At 41.3% G+C, this 14,926-nt stretch overlaps 1 pseudogene; it reads right to left on the reverse strand.

The window, feature by feature from the left end:
• Positions 1 to 12,585: 12,585 nt before the first annotated feature.
• LOC134424032 (peptidyl-prolyl cis-trans isomerase-like 4) lies at positions 12,586 to 13,756 on the reverse strand (annotated as a pseudogene).
• Between the last annotated feature and the right edge of the window lie 1,170 nt (positions 13,757 to 14,926).

The following is a 14,926-nucleotide window of genomic DNA, read 5'->3' on the forward strand; positions in this document are numbered from 1 at the left end:
TTCAAGGGAAGTTATTGAGTCCTTCTGTGCCTCTTTACCCATTCACTCAAATGGTGCCACAGAAAGGGTTTTCCAGGGCTAATGCTGTGTTTTCTGTGAATAAGTTTTTATCAACTCATTAAAATTGCTTTTTATGTAAAGAGTGCTCCTCTTTGGGGATGAGATTTTATAAAGTCTTCTGCTTGAGAACAGCAGGGAGAAAAATTAAGACCATTTAACAATGCACCAGATTTGGCTCTTTTCTGTAAAATTAAGCATTTCAGCAATGAGGAAAACTTGAACCAAATCAGGTGCTTCAGCATGTGAGATGGGATTCTGTATGTGACACAAATGTGGGGAAACTTACTGTTGTTGCTGTGCTGCTGCAGAATTAAGGATCTCATTTTAATTGAGTTTCTTTGTAATGATGACTTCAACAGTAATTTACTAACTTTAATTAAAATACTTTCCAGCTAATCTTTGGACATTATCCCTTTAATTATAAAAGGCATCTGTTATATTAATAGCCTTGGAGACTGCCTTATTTGCTTTAAAATGTAGGTGCATGTACAATTAAACTTTTGCCATGTTTCACTGTGTTCTGGGCAGGATCAGTGACCATTATGCATTACAAGGTTTACAGAGCTGTGATAATGAAGCAAATTTGTGCTGAAAACCTGTACTTCAAGGGAGTATTAAAGCTCATTAATTTCATTAGCTGAATGTATCTTTTTCAACATAATTTTAAAGAAATCTTGCAACTCATGTGAGAATACCCTGGCACTGCAGAATGGACCAATTTGTTTAATAGCTCTGACTTCATGGCAAATAAACATTTTCACATGATTAGTCTAATAGTGTGCTAAGACGGGATTTTCTTTCAAAGTTTGGCATTTTCTCTTTTGCATATTTCTTAACGGCATTCAGCAGTGACATGTTATATTCCACATCATTAGGAACCAGTAGAATCTCAAGAAATGATATTGCTTGGTACAGAACAAATGAAGCTCAGAGTTGCACAGAGCAGGCTGGAGCAAAGCTGTAATCTAGGAAGGGAGGACAAATCAAACTGATGGCTGAGGAGCCTGGAGTTGGCTGCTTTCAGCTCAGCTCTTGTGCTGCTCCTGCAGCTCTTTCAAGCTTCAGTTGTTGCATTTACCATAAATATGAATTGAGAAACTCCAGTCTTGTGGAACTGCTGTTCTAGTCCAACATCTTTCTTCTTAGCTCTTGTGTTTCCTGAAGTAGAAGACCACAGCTCTTTACACATAGATATATATTTTTTTTTTTTTTTTTTTAGCAGGGAAGGATGCACGGCATGGAGGAAAGAAGGCAAAGCTGTTTTTTTTTTGCAGAGTGTTGGTTGAAGAGAGTATGAAGGTGCACAGTCATAGAACAGGGGACATTGAGGGTGTTAGAGGAATTTGTGATCAGGGAGGGGAATTTCAGGACTGGGCAAGGATGGCCTGAGGTGTCTCTGCCTCCGTTCAGTGTGAGGTGATGCAAACAGGACCCAGAGTCCTTGGAGGGAGAAGGAGCCTCCCTTCTCCTCTTGGGGTGGGCACAGGACAGGGTCACTCATACCTCTTTGGGTCAGCTCCAAGTACCTTCCTGAGCATTGTTTTGGGAGACCTTCTATGAGACACCCACTCAAAAGATAAATTTGCCTTTTTCTAATGAACCCATTTCCACACTGGTGCAATGGAAATCCTAGAATGCAAGGCTAGAAGGGACTTCAAGGATCATCTGGTCCAACCTTTCCTGGCAAAAGTTGCTTTGTGTTTTTGAGGGTGCTGTTTTCTGTGCTATGGGGTGGCTCTGTCCAGCTGCCACACTGGGGGATATCAGAGCTGACTCCTCTTGAAGGCTGTCTCCAGATTTAGTTGGGTGTCTGTTAGGCTTTGGTTTATCTTCTCAAGAGTGTTGTGTCAACAATGAAAGGTGGTTCTCTAAAGCATGAGGTTGTGGCTCAGGAAGGAGCAGCAGCCCAGGCTCCAACACTGGGTTCAGCATCCCACGGAAGGGTCTGGGATTGTCAGGAAGCTGAGAAAAGATGTCAGAATTTAACCTGAGTCAGTCTCCTAGAGATTGTACAGCCTCAGCCACTTAAGCAGTTCTGCTGCTTCACTGTTATTCCAAGAAATACTTGTTTTACTAAAATAACCTTCTATTGGTGATATTAAGTGCTGCAATTAAGGACTGAAAGTGTCTAAATATCCTTCCTTTGACAATGCACTATTACATAAATATTTTCCCTTTTCTCTTTAGTGCAAGTGAGATCTAAATGTTTGGTGCTCTAAATTTAAAAAAAAATCTCTATAACCCAGCTGTGTAGCTGAAAGTACTTATTAGAAATTGTTGCCTTCATATCTTTCACATCTTAATTGTTTATTTACATTAAGAACTAAAATCAAAGAAACCTCTCCTGTTAAAGTCATGACAGATTAGCCTGAAAGAGATGGATCTTGCAGTGATAATATAGTCCAAATAAGAAGTGCTTTGCTGTGAGCTGAAGAACTCTATCTACTCAGTTACTAAAAATGTACTCCCCACAAATAAACACAACTCTTTACTTTTAGACAAATCCCATATTTGTTTCCGTATTTGAGGAAGTGATTTAAATAACTTGATCATTATAATGATCATAATTCATCCTAAGATTGGTTTAGCTAATATTAACTCTAAGCCTCCTTCCGTAGCTGTTGTTCATCTGGAGTAAGACCCTTCTGTACTGAATTCTGTCTGAATTCTGGTTCAGTTTCTGACAGATCATTCTCCCTGCTGGCTCTGAGGTTCGGTACTTTGGATTCCCAGAGATGTCTCTTTCTTTTCTGCATAGTCACTATTCTTTCTCCGTAGGCAGAGGATACAAAAAGTTCAGGAGAGCTTAAAAGTTTCAACTGCTTCTAAAACAGGGTAAAAATTTGGTTTTCAATTATGAAAAATAAGCTTAAACATGATCCCATATTTAATTTATCAAATAATGGCAGTATATTTTCTCATAAAAATTATAGAACTGTTATTGCTTTTATCTCAAGAGGACAACTGAAGGAGTTAAGATAGGGAAATTGCAGCCCATATTATTTTCCTTAGTGTTAATTATTTCCAATCTCTCTGCATTAATTCCACATGCAGCAGAGCACAAGTTACGGAAAGGACAGACATCTTGACACATGGCGTGAGGAGCAGCCAAAACTGAGATGAGTGAGGAAAGCCTTCATCCTGAACTACACTGGCAACTCCTGGTGCTCACCCACAAGATTATTCTGAAATTTTGGTTCTTTCCTTAATGGGTATCTTGTGACCCCAAGGGATTGTGTAAATTTTGTATCCTGGCTGAGAAGGGTTTGTGTTCCAACACCTTTTCCCTGAACTGCATTGTTTACCTGTTTTTGGTTGGAATGTAGGTGTGGTTGGGGTTTTTTCCCTTCTTTTCCAGATTTGTCTGCTGTAAACTACAACACAGCATTTCCCCTGATTTACACAGCCAGGAGAAACCCTCAACCAGAAAGCAATTGTTGTTAATTAGTATCACACTGCCTTAAAGAAGAGTTGTTGAGTCTTTTAATTTTGCATAGTTGATTTTATTTTAATGTCCCTGCAGACTGCTTTCTCCATGAAGTTTAATGATGTTAATGATAGTGAAGTCATTTGCAATTACTGTGATACAACTTTGGTTAAGACAAGCTAAAAGTAGAATTGAACTAGAAACTGGTGATCCTCTCCTTATTCAGTAGTTGCTTTTATTAGCTAATTTAGTTGCAGGGTATTTACGAATGACTTGGGGTAGTAAGTTTGGATGCTTACCTAAAATTAATCAATCACCTGAAGTTTCTGACACAGACAATATTTCATAGTGGTAAAACTGTGGGCCAGGCTCTCTGTTTCAGTTAACTTGATTTGACCTCACTAGAGTCCATTAGTTCTGCTGCTTCAAAGTGACTTCAAGTCCCATTATCTTCCATGGAAATATTCATCCACGTCCTGATTTGTTTTGAATAGAAACCCACTTGGCAGAAGAAAGATCATGTGCCACTCTTTCCCTCATGTTTTCTTAATTTTGTTTTTGAAGATCATAACACTGCTTCTATTGCAGTATTTCAAAATTTTTGTTATGAATAGTCTATACTTTGAAGGGGGGTAAAGGTGAAAATACAAGGCAGCATATGTTATATTTGCATTTTTTTAATATTCAGACTTTTTCTGGCTACAAAATGAAATGACAGGGTTTCAGCACACTGTGGATATTTGTAGCTGTAATGTTGTCTCCACTTACTGTGATAGAAAACCAGAGAGAAACAGCTCTCTGGAGTTGTTGGAGACAAAAATAGAAGTTTTTTTTCAGTCTAACTGCAAGGTCTTGCTGATGTCCTTACCCATGATTATACAGTTTCTTCTACAATGCTGATATTAAACTTAGAGTTGTGTGGTATCTCACTAACTTCTAATTGCTGTATCTTTAATGGAGTGTTACTTATTAGGTCTTGCTCTTGATCTTTTCAAAATTATCTGTTTAAACCATCTCAAATGCAGTTCTTTTCAAGACTGAAATAGAAGAGGACAGATTTATCCTATTAATGCTTAACTCTTGCACACTACCTCCAGTTGGTGACACGGCTGATTAAACATCATGCATTATCTAGTGGGAATGACTCCTCACTCTCTCTGAATGTCTTGTTCTCCCTGTCACCACCTCCAACTTGCTGATACTCAGCATTGTGGGGCTGCTTTTTTCCTGCCTTTTTTTAAATTTAAGCCATAGTCTAACCTGAGGTAACAGATAAAGCAGTGTTATTTGTGTAAAAGGGCTCATGCCCTTAGGAATTAAGAAATTCTGACTGTTTCTGATATTTAACTGTGTTCTGTGGTAGTCATCCTGCCTTTAGGATTTCTAGAGGTTTTGGTTTTGTAAAAATCAAACATGTAGTAGATATTTTTATATCAGACTTAGCTGAATAATCATTCATTGCTTCAAAAATCATAGAATCATGGAATCATAGGGGGATTTGGGTTGGAAGGATCCTTAAAATCATCAAGTTTCATTCCCCTGCCTTAGGCAGGGACACCTTCCACTATCCCAGGCTACTCCAAACCCCATCTAACCTGGCCTTGGACATTTTTCAATTATGGAGCAGCCACAGAGTCCTTCCTGTGAATTTGGTGTGATCTGGCCTGGAGCAAGGGGTTCATAGAAAGGCCCATTCATTCAACAGCTGTCTGAATAAAGTATGGAATTTATATTAACTTTTTTTCAGCCTGCCTATATCTTCACTTGAAAATCTTTCTGGTTCTTGCAGCCTTGGCAAGGTTAAAGGCACTGCTTCATGTCTCTTTAAAAAACAAAAATGGGACAAATTTCTTTTGAGTTCCAATGTCAGAGAGTTTTGAACAAACTGCATTGATATGTTTCTAATTTAGAACTCTGGGTTTTGATAAGCAATTTTGCAGTGGTGTTTAATACAAAAAAAACCCTTTTCTTTTGTCACTGAGGGCCACGTTGATAATCCATTAGATTATCAAATGGGATCAGCTGGAAAACACAGCACTGCTGTGTTCTGCTGCAGGTATATGTGGGATGGAGGCCTAAAGCAGAAAAAACAAATGCTGGATACTCAAGAAACAGGTCATAGCATGGGAAGTGAGAAAGGGACACTGGACACTTAAAATTAGATGGGCTTTTAGGAGAAATAAACTCAGAAGCTAAAGGCCCTTGGTTAAAAACAAGAAGCGTGAAGAGATTTCAAGATTATTCCAAGACAAATACCTCTTGAATATCCTCTGACAATGCTATATGGTGCTTTTCCTTTGAATTAGCTTCCTGATCCAACCACTTTTCCTTCCAAAGGTCCAGCAAGGCATCTGAAATCATTTGCACTCAACTATTCTGAGTTGTATAAATATTTGATGACATGAACTCCTGTGGGCGCTGCAATAATTATACAAATTGTAATGCTAATCCGTGGTATCAATAATGCCTTTGGAGAAAATAGCATTATATACTTCAGTCCCAGAGAATAATAACAATATTAACGCAGCACTGACACTTGGCAGCACTGCCTCTCCAGCCTGTGTTCACTTGGCAATTGGAATTGCAAAGAAGCAGGGAAAGCAGACATTTCTGGCTGCAGTTCTGCTTCCAGAGTGGCAGAAAGAATTTGGCATTTAATGATATGCAAAGTGTTGTTCCTGTTTTATTGTAGTGTACTATACATGCCTTGGAGCATGACTTAGAGTAATTTAACAACTGGAATAACAGGCATTTGGGAAGAAACTAATTTCATAGGAAGGCAGATCACAGACACTAGGCTTGTTCATTAAAATGTTGCCTTGTCATGCTTTATGACGTTGCAGTTGCACTTCAAGCTAGCAAGAGGATGTGGGGGGCAGCATCCCTCAGTTCAGACTGGATGATCCATGTGAGAAAACACCATCATTAGTGGATGTAAACATGGTCCCTAACATTTATAGACCAACATTAAAAATCAAAAGGTTGCATTTTTTCTTAATTTTTCTTTGGCTGTCTGTTTGGACTCCTGCACAGGCTTCTCTGTGGCTGCCCCATACCTGGGAGTGCCTGAGGCCAGGCTGGATGGGCTCTGAGTGACTTGAGCTATTGGAAGGCGTCCCTGCACATGGGAATAGGGTGGCCTTTAAGAAGGTTCCTTCCAACCCAAACCGTTCTTTGAGATCCCCACAGGGCTGCTGTGGGGAGCACAGCCAGGGAAGAGCTGACGCTTTTCTGCTGGGCACTGTAGGAGTGTTGAGGGGTAGCATGGTCGGGATGGACAGAGACGAGGGATCTCTGCAGCCAGGTCGTGGAATTTGGGGTTTATTGGGCAGGGCCCTGCTGGGAGCTGCCAGCCACAGCTCAGAGCAGGACTGAGAGAAGAGAGGGGTAGAGAGGCAAAGAGCGTAAGAGAGGCAAAAGAGCAAAAGCGGAAGAGAGCGAGGTTCCCGTTACAATACTATAAATCTTCTTCTGTGTTGAATATTCTAATTCTCACTAACCAATCTAGTACAAGATACAAATCCTACAGCATTTACATACAGCCTATAAGAATCACTACATTACCATACTGTGTTACATTTTAAACCCTAAAAACTCCTCTTTGGGCCCCTTCTGCCAGAGCTGTCTGTTCTGACCCTTGGGCCTGTCTGCAAGCAGAGGGTGTTGTTCCATCAAAAGGGGATCACCTTCAGCTGGCCATGTCATTATTTTCCCGTTGTTCAGTAACTGAGGTATCTCAAAGCTTGCTTTCATTTCAATCTCACTTATAGTTTCTATATTCTCAAAATCTTTTGCTAGGCAATCATATTTACAAGGCTTTCCTGTTTCATCTTCCCCAACATGGCACAAATGAAGCATCACAGCAGAACCCCTGTCTGCTCCTGCAGCTCATGGACAAGAGAGGACATTGCAGCAAGTCCAGGGGGAAACCACAGCATGGTTGGGGACTGAGGCACCTGGCATTTAAGGAGAGGCTGAATCACAAATCCCAGGCTGGGTGAGGCTGGAGGGGCTGCTCTGGCGGCACCTCCCTGCTCCAGCAGGGCCATCCCAGAGCCCAGGGCACAGCAGTGTGTCCGTGTGGCTCTGCAGTGTCCCCAGGCAGGAGCCTGCACAGCCTCTGTGCCCCATCTGCTCAGGGCTGGGCACTGCCAGGGCAGGAGCTCTGGGCATGGGCAGGGGCAGCTCCTGGGCTCAGGCCCTGCCCGTGGCTCTGGGGCCATGGCTGGGCCTGGAGCAGAGCCTGGGCCTGCTCTGCCCTCCCTGCAGGATGGGCACTGCCAGGTCAATCCCATCTGGCCTTGTGGGTGTCTAACTGGTCATTAACCATTGTTCCCTGGGTCTACCCGGGGTAGACCTGGTGTCCTAAGACCCGGGGTAGACCTGGTGTCCCAGGGCCTGGGGTAGACCTGGTGTCCAAGGCCGCGGGGTAGACCTGGTGTCCTAATACCCGGGGTAGACCTGGTGTCCCGCGCCGGCCGTAGCTCACGGCCGCCTAGCCCGTGGCTAGACCTGTGGTCCCTGGCCGGCCTTCCTCTACGGGTGCCTAGCAAGCGGGAAAAGTATGCAGACGGCGCCAGGGAGGCTGGCGTTTTTAATTTTTAATGTCCCAACCCCAGCGTGTTCTGTGATTCCATGGGGGCTTCACTGATCACCAAGTTCCAGATCTGGGATCCTGAGCTTTGGTATTAAAGAGTGAGGCAAGCAAAGCATGAAGGAGCTCAGCTTTCCCTCATCCCATAACACTGTCCTTCCCTCTGCATCCAGCAAAGGATGGAGTCTCTCCAGAGCCTTCCTTTTGTTGCCAATGCCTTTATACAAACTTGTGTTCATTGTCTTTACCTGCAGTGGCCAAGTTTAGTTCCAGTTTGGCTTTGGCCCTTTCAGTTTTTTCCCTCCATAACCTCTCAACATTCTTTAATCTCCCCAAGGTACTTGTCCCTCCTCCAGAGATGATAGACCTTCCTTTCTGTCCTCTGAGCTCCAGCTTGAGTTGTCTATTTAAGGAGTTTTCAGCCCTGCAATTACAGGCAGTCTTTTTCCTTGACAAAATATATGTTGTGGAGCTCTAAATGATTATATAAATACCTTTCAGTGAGATGTTTATGTATCCTTACTTAATGAATAGGATAACCATATAAAAGAGGGGGGAAAATTATTTGGAAAAATCAATACAACCAGCCTTCAATCATTGGACTTTATAATGCCTTGATATGAATATCTTGCTTTAACAAACCCTATATATTTCCTAAATCAAGACTCAAAGTGGTATATTCTCTCCATTTCTGTGTTACTATGAAGATTTCAGGGTGTCTGACGATGTAATAGAATAAATGTAGTAGGAGATGGGTGTTATATCCTATCCTGGATTTTGTGACAGTTGCCATTTTTGGTGAATGTTAATTCAGTTCTATGTGTCACCTCGCCTGAAACATTAGAATTCAATTATCTAATGAAATTCAGAATAGAACATGCCAATGCTCATTGTTTATCATATTCCAGTCAGTTGAATAAAAGAGATCACTTAGGAAATGTTTTAGGTGAAATTATAGATTAGTTTTCTATGTGTTCATGCTAAAAGTTGGGTTCAATTTCAGCTGTGGTGGCCTACAAATTTGGTATTTTAGAAGCTTTTTTCCACTTTAGTTCTTAAATTTTCTTGTGTATTATCAAGTGATCCTTTTTGCTGCATTTTTAGCAACTAATCTCTGATCAAAGGAATATAAAAATCTAAACATCAAAAGTGCTTCTTAAGGGTTTACAAATCTCTGCATTCTTCTATATCACAGAATGTGCTGGCTACTTTGGAGCATTCTGCATATTATTTTGGGGGTGGAAGCTTTCAATCACTTAAAGAGTAAGAGATCTACTGGTAGTTTATATTATTCTATATTGTACTAGCTTTTCAATTTTTTCATCAGTGCCATCTGGAAGGTAGATGGCAATAAAGACATTGAGTATAATTATAGTAATTCAGACCCAAAAAAAGGGGAAAAATTGTTAAAAATTTTACTATACTAGAAAAAATTCTAGAAACTTTCAGTTTCTGAAAAAGGAAAGCAGCACAACTGACTGAAAGAATAACAATGGAGCAGAGAAGTCAAATAAACATCATTGCTGAATGCTGGGCATCTCCCTGGTCCTAGCAGTAACTGAACATGTCCATGCAGCAAAATTTTACACGATTTATTTTTAAATAAATCACACAAAGGTCTTTTATATTCATTAGTGCTCCTCTCTTCAGGAGAGTGGGAAAATCTGAACATCCCTAAATGATGGAGCACTTATCAAAGCTGTAGGTGGGAAGGAGCGTGGCAGCAGCGTGGGGATGTGTGTTTGTAGGTGTGGTTGATGGGGTCCTATCACCAATGGTCCATCACCTACCAGTGAGGAAGTGAAGTGTTTGTCAGGACAAAGCCTGGCTAAATCGTAGACTGGTGGAATCTCAGAATGGTTGGGTTGGAAGGAACCTTAAAGCCCATCCAGTGCCACCCCAGCCATGGCAGGGACACCTCCCACTGTCCCAGGCTGCTCCAGCCCCAGTGTCCAGCCTGGCCTTGGGCACTGCCAGGGATCCAGGGGCAGCCCCAGCTGCTCTGGGCACCCTGTGCCAGGGCCTGCCCACCCTGCCAGGGAACAATTCACACAGAATTCACAGAATCACTGGGTTGGAAGAGACCTTCAAGATCATGGAGTCCAACCCAGCCCCAACTCCTCAACTCAACCCTGGCACCCAGTGCCACATCCAGGCTTTGTTAAACACACCCAGGGATGGGGACTCCACCACCTCCCTGGGCAGCCATTCCAGAACTTTATCACCCTTTCAATAAAAAACTTTTTTCTAATATCCAACCTATATTTCCCTTGATACAGCTTGAGGCTGTGTCCTCTGGTTCTATCAGTTCCTGGAGAAAGAGACCAATCCCATCCTACTCCAATCACATTTCAGGAAGTTGTAGAGAGTGATAAGGGAGATGTAGAGTGTGATAAGGATTCCAGTTCCTTCCCAATATCCCATCTAACCCTGCCCTCTGGCAGTGGGGAGTCATTCCCCCTTGTCCTGGCACTCCATCCTTTGCAAATTGCTTCTGTCCATCTTTCCTGTGGCTCCTTCAGGTAAATCCTAGGGTCAGTTTGTTGTATATGTGCAGCTTTCACTGTTATGATCTCCAACAGATCTCAAAAGATTTTTCAGTCAGCTCTGCTTTCTGAGGTTTTTCAATGAAAATCCCCTAAAATCCTACATTTGCTGCCAAACTCACTGTATTGTGATTATTTCTCATGTTCTTTGCTATGACACTCTGAAAGCATATCTAATCAAAAGGCTGCCATGCATGGAAGAGAAAAGAGCACCTCTTTCACAAGCCAGGAGACATCTCAAGGTCTGTAGGACCATCTGATCTCCTCTCCCTTTTGACAAAGTTCAGGTGTGGTCTCTGCACTGATTCCTTTGACTTTTCTGCTCTTTTTAACTCTTTCCTTGCTTGCTTCCCACAGGACACAATCCAGCATGTCATCACCTCCTGTTATTAACCACTGCTGTTCCTTGCAGATTGTCATAAAATCAGAGTATCCTGAGTTGGAAGGGACCCACAAGCATTATCAAGTACAACTCCTGGCCCTGCACAGGGCATCTCATTATTCTTCCTTTCTCACCTAATCTACAGGATTTCCACTTTTCCCCCCCTTCCTGCTAGAGATTCATCCTAGTGTTGTGGTTATTGGGTTTTTAATTTACTCTATATTTTCCAATTTTAAGTTTTGGATGCTTTTTGTTCCCCCTGCTCTCCTGCCGTAGTGACACAAGCATAGGGAAGAGTGAGCTGCACCCCTGGGGGTTTGCAGAGCTTTGATGTTTCTGTGTGTAGGTGGTGGGACAGCTATGTTTTCTCCACTTGCAGTAACATTTCATTCAGGAGAAACATGGTTTAAAGCAAATTGTGACAGGCCATCACTTCACACTCATGGAAAAAAGGAGATAGTAATGATGTCTGGGGGGAGGATCTGCTGCCAAGCCCTTCTGAGGAGGGTTTGTGACCACCTGCCAACAGCTCCTGTGAAGGACGGGGGTCCCACACTGTGTGGGGTGGCCCAGGTGTACAAGGTGCAGATTTTTAGCAGGTCTGTGGTTTCCCCATAATCATCCAAGGTCATGGCATGGAATTCTGCATAAAGTAACTACGTGGCTTTTCCCTTCCTGTTGCTCCTGTCCTGGAAAGTGATGTTAAACTCCTCATTGATCTGTGTGGGAGCTCAGCTGGACTAGCTCCAAAATGCTTCTGAAAGTCCTCCTGGTTCTCCCCACACTTTGATTTATCCAGTCTATTCTAAAGGGCAATTTCAATCCCTAATGGAAGCCATCAGTATTTTCAAATGAGGCACCTTTTAAAATGTGGAAATAGCTTGGAGAATAATTCCTGGGAAAGTAAATGTTGAGTGTTAGCTTTTTGTTGTTGCTGTGCAGAAAAATACAGTTTTGCTTGGGGTCGATAAGAGATTGAAAAGTGTGGGTAATAATAAAAGCTGAAGTGGGAGTTACTTTAATAATGGGATGTCATGTGTAAGCCTATAAAATAAACAGTAATTATCACATTTGAGAAACGACTCTGTTAGAATTCACATTGCTCTTGACAGCTTCATCTGTACATCAAGCCTTTCTGGAATATGCACTTTCTTGTTCCTAATGAGCAAACAAATGAAACAGGAATTCTTACCCTGATAGAAGGTGTTGATTTCAACAAAACCTAAACAAAAAGCTAGATAAAAGAGAGCCAGAGCAGCAGACTGGAGGATTGGTTCTTGCTAACACATTTTGCTTTTACAGAGCAAGATAAAAACAGAGCTGTGGTTTTATTATTTATGGTTTTCCTCCATCTTTTATATGGCACATGTTGAAGGGAATGGGCTTTATGTATTGCAGCAGAAAATCAGACATTAAAGAGCACTAGTGGATTCAGAATAAACTTTGGAGATTTTGCAGAGACACGGTAACATCTCTTGATTGTGAATCATAAACTTGAGTGTTGCAGACAGGTAAAAGAATTATTAAAGAAAGTTAAATTTATTATTTTAGCTCCCCTCTGTCTTTTCCTTGCCCTTCATCTGTACTTGTCTTTTTGTCTGCTACATGTGTAATCTCTCTCCTGAGAATGACTGTGGCTCTGTGTCTTTCTTCTCACCCTTGGTGCTCTCCCTGCAGCATTCTTCATGCTTTTGGTCAGAATCCTTAGATGTTTTGGTCCTTTTGTCATCATCTTCAGAGTGGTGGTGGTTTTTCTTCTGTTTTTTAGCCAAGTGCAACTGACTTGTGTGAGACTCTTCTACATCCTCATCCAGCACAAGATTGTACTTGGCGTCTCACTTTGGTTTTACCTTTCTTTTCAGAGTAAATTTTGAAGCTTTGTCACGTTCTTTCTCATGCTCCTTGAAATCTTCCTTGGTAGATTTCCTTCCATCCACCTTTTCCCTTCCGTTTAATCTTTGCAACAGACTGGCTAAAATCCACATGTATCCATCTGTCATCTACCAGCACATTGCCCATTTTGAGGCAGGCTTTCTCACAGTCTTCCTCCTTTTCAAGCTCAATGAAAACATAGCAAAGAGATTCACCAGTCTTCCAGTCTTAGATCACTTCACAACTTTTAATGGCAACAAATTGTGAAAGTATTATCTCCAGATCTTCACAGGATTCAGTTTACATACAAACAGCACATTTTCTGGTGGCTTGATGTCTGCCTCTCGTAAGTCTCCCACCATTTCTAGAAGAATGACACAAGTTTTTGTTGCTTTTTCTGTCTGAACTTCTGTCTCATCTGTAGACTGTCCTTTCATGTCATCAATTTCTTCATCTGCTCCTGTTCTGCCACTGTTGAGCTGTTCCTTTGTAGGATCTGGTGTACAATCAGGAACACACAATGTGTGGATGTGGATCATCAAAGGGATCATGTAAAATTACTGTATGCTTTATCCTGATATCCTGATATGGGATAAAATCCTTATCTACAAAGTTTTCATTAATTGTCTTCAGTACATCCATGCCTTCTGTCACTTCTCCAAATAATGTATGTACACCATCAGGGTAATCCAGGTTTTCCCCTGTGGTAATGAGGAACTGTGATCCATGCTGATCACTGCCATTATTCACCACTGACACAGTTCCCTTCTTCTTGATTCTGGGTGCCTTTCCTGCCTCAAAAAAGCTGGCTTGATCACCATACAGTTGACAAAATATTCCCCTCCATGGCCAGTTCCCATGGGGTTTGTATAATAAAATCCCTCTGTACATTATAAATAAGACAATAATTGTAGTGCTTGACTTTGCAGAGCTTGAGGAAATTCAGACAACGCAGGGGTGCCGGTCCATGTTCAGGTTGCCCACCATGGTCTCCACACAGGCCCAGCCCATGGCTCTCCCCTTCTCCCAAGATTATTTGATTATTATAAATTTTGAGTACTTAGCTAAGTCCTATAACCTTGAATTTTATCTGCAGCAGTTCTTTAAAGTTGAGAAATAATTAGCTCATGAGAAAAAATATTACTGCTCAAGCAGAAAAAGTTGATTTAATCATGCACCTGTTTTATTGCCACAGCTCTAGAAATTTATGTATATAAAAGTGGTTGCAGCAAGTAATCTTTAATCTTTTGTTATACCTGAATCTACATTACATAAACTTATAACAGATTTGTCACAGCCTTTTTAATCCCTCCAGAAAAATAATTCTGTTCACAGATTGTCTGCAGATTTATTGTTAATAAGATTAAGCAAAGTTAAGGTCCAACATTGTCAGATTTGAGTAATACTAAGATATGTTCTGTTAATTTGATTAAGGATGAGTTCTCTTCAGTTGATTTTGTTAAGTTAACCTCTGTTTGAATGTTGCTGAGTTTGGACAATGTCCAGTTTAATTGTTCTTCATTTTAAGATATTTCCTGTTCTATTCCAGCTTTATTGAGATTTATTTTCAGTTCTGTTATGGTTTTTTATTTAGTGCAAATTAAATGTTGGTAAAATTGCATAAAGTTATGCTCCAGTGTTGTTAGATTTGGAGTAATGTTAAGTTACATTCTATTAATTTGATCTCTTTTTAGGGCTGAGTCCTATTTAGTACATTTTGTTCTGTCAAAATTAACTTCTACCAAGTTTCAGTGTTATTTAATCTGAGTTATTGTAGATTTTGTTGATGTCTTGGTTGGAAATACAGATGTTTGCTAAGGAAGAGCAGGTAGGACACACACCACATGGGTGGATTCACTACACTAGGTGTTTGTTATTTTTTTTTTGTTTGTTGAAGAACCATGAATTCAGTTTGCTGACTTCACTCACAGGGATGTTAATGGCAAAGCCATTGATTTGGATATCAGCAGGATTCCAGACCTCTCTACAGCTTGTCTGAATTCAGCCTTGTGTCCGTGGGCACGCTCTGGTGCCAAGGCAAAGGG

Source organism: Melospiza melodia, chromosome 13 (genome assembly GCF_035770615.1).
Source record: "Melospiza melodia melodia isolate bMelMel2 chromosome 13, bMelMel2.pri, whole genome shotgun sequence".
Lineage (NCBI taxonomy): Eukaryota > Metazoa > Chordata > Aves > Passeriformes > Passerellidae > Melospiza > Melospiza melodia.